At 28.8% G+C, this 2,408-nt stretch overlaps 1 protein-coding gene and 1 long non-coding RNA gene across 2 annotated transcripts in view; one reads left to right on the forward strand and one right to left on the reverse strand.

Moving 5' to 3' along the window:
* Positions 1–2,398, forward strand: part of LOC108738769 — a 104,607-nt gene extending 102,209 nt beyond the window's left edge. Inside the window, exon 7 of the long non-coding RNA XR_003232055.1 lies at positions 1,598–2,398. This is a non-coding gene — a long non-coding RNA (uncharacterized LOC108738769). The remainder of the gene's footprint in view (positions 1–1,597) is intronic.
* The window catches only part of LOC108738768 (KH domain-containing, RNA-binding, signal transduction-associated protein 2-like), a 140,566-nt gene that overhangs the window by 43,400 nt on the left and 94,758 nt on the right, over positions 1–2,408 (reverse strand). The gene's annotated exons all lie outside the window — the stretch shown is intronic.

Consider the following 2,408-nt stretch of genomic DNA (forward strand, 5'->3'; position numbering starts at 1 on the left):
CTAATCCTGAAGATAATAATTGTGAGACGAAACGTAGGTTGTTAGACTCACATAAACAAAAACCTTTGCCCCGTACGCAGCTCGATTTTTTACTTTATACAATTATGTAAAGAAGTTTTTCAAAAGCTTATTAAAAAATACGGAATATAAAATATTAAAAAAGCTACCGTTGCTATTCATTTTTCATTTATTTAGTTTTTAAATAAATTTTGCTGTTGGGTCTATCCCCTGGGACACAATTATGTAAAGAGGTTTTCACATTTTTTTTAAATACCTATTAAGAAAGGTAGGATATAAAATACTAAAAGAACTCCCTTCCACTTCACTTTTAATTAAGGTCTTCTATAACTGAAAGTTATTTCTATATATTAACGTTAAAAAACTTATTTCTCAGGAAAATATACTTTAAGAAGTAAACTGATTAAAGAATTTAAATTTTTAATAAATAGATACCTCATGCGCCACCCAGCAGTTGAGAGATATAATATAGAAATTAAATAGGTAATTTATTACAGTAAACTGTAGAAAAGTACTGGAAAACTGTAATTTATTTAGTTTAAAAGCATGTAAAGGTTGGCGCGTGGTCATGAACTGTAGAGCCTTGCGCGAAGTCAATATATTTCCCACGTCACTTATGCTCTCCTAATACAAAATTCTGAAAAATTTTTGCGGACACTAAGACCGTACATCCGAATTTTCGACCGGTTGGTGTATGATGGGTTGCATAACTTGGAAGGATGTTTCTTTATCTTATCTAAATGATTATTTTATCATCGTAGCATCATACGTAGAGAATTATTAATGCATTTCCAACGGTTTGTTTCCAGTTTAGAATAAAAATGGATTTTTAAAATTTTTTCGCTAGGTAGGCAACCCAACATACATTTGCTTGGTTGATGCCGCATTCAAGAAATTTCGAGATTTAGTATTAGGAGAGCATAAGTTGATTGGGAAATCTATTGACACCGCGCAAGGCTCTATGATTTTTGAAACGCGCTAGCCTCTATTTAACAGTTTTCTTCTCCAATAATGAAAAACAATTATTAATACAAATTTTTAATACATCTTCCAACCGATACGTGTCGCAAATGTTCAGATTAAAATAAAAATATGTTAATTACTCATTAGTCGTTATAGGTAGGTCTATTCTATTTTAGAATGTTTGGAGTAGTATAACTCTAAATTATTTTTTTTTTTTAATNCTCCTTTCGTTACGCCAGTTGTTGTTAAGTTGTAAATATATGTTGTTGTTGTCTAGTTTTAATTATTCGTTTTCTAAGTCCTCCTCAAAACCTTCTATAACAAAGTGACCCAAACAAACTTACGAAATAGAAATAAATATCGTTTTCTTCAGTCTCAATTTAGTTTCAATTTGACATGATGTGCATGATCATGTGCAAGAGTTTTTTTCTAGAGAAAATTTGCAATATAAATAGCAATTGTTATCAGAACCCTCATAGTACAATACATCTGGTAGAAAAGGCAATTTAATTTCAAAAAAAGGACGTTCAACTTTTCCCGTTTGTTGCTGCAATTTTATTTAATGTAAACTGCAGAAAAGCAAGAAAGTGTAATTGAATTTTTAACGAATTCTCAGCTATGTCTGGACAATTAACTCACAATTGAACAACAGGATATGGACGTTTCTGTTATTAACGCTTTTCCCAAGGGAACAATTTAAAATTATCTTTTGATTTCCTGTTTGAACGAACTCTTAGCAAACAATGTATAATTTTCATTTTCTTGGAATAGAAACGGAGTTTTATACGAAAGTAAAATGAGTAAAGCAAAACTTTAAAGGTCATTTTTTTGAATCGAAATTAGAAACTTAGTAACTTGGTAGTTTAAGAAATCGAAGAAAAATTTAAAATTTTTCGAAAGGCATTTTATGCATTAACTTTGCTTTTATCATTGGTTTAAACAGAATTTGAATAAGGTAATGCGACGTACTACAACACAAACTTTACCTAAATTTTCTTACATTTCTTAAACACAATATTAGCTGTTATTGTTGTTAGTTGTAAATTTGCTAATTACTTCAATAGTACTCTTAACACTAAATTACATATTTGCCATCCTTTGTGGTATGCTTCCCTTTGAAGTACAATGTCAGTGTAATGTATGAAATGTTAAATAAATATTGAATACAATTAATTAATACAAAAGAATATATTTTTAAAACTAAAAATTCCTTTGAAATATTTTAGAGAAACATGCCATTTGTTTATATGTTTTGTTTTGTTTTTGTTTGTTACTGAGAAAATTTCTTAATTCTAATTACAATATTAATTGCTTAATACTTTGTTTTACTCCCACATTTTCAATTTTATTAGTGGATCATTTATTAATAATGTTAATTAGATATTTACGTATTAGTGGTCAGTATTTTGGTTCATTACTACACTATT

The sequence above is a fragment of the Agrilus planipennis genome, unplaced genomic scaffold (genome assembly GCF_000699045.2).
Source record: "Agrilus planipennis isolate EAB-ADULT unplaced genomic scaffold, Apla_2.0 scaffold221, whole genome shotgun sequence".
NCBI lineage: Eukaryota > Metazoa > Arthropoda > Insecta > Coleoptera > Buprestidae > Agrilus > Agrilus planipennis.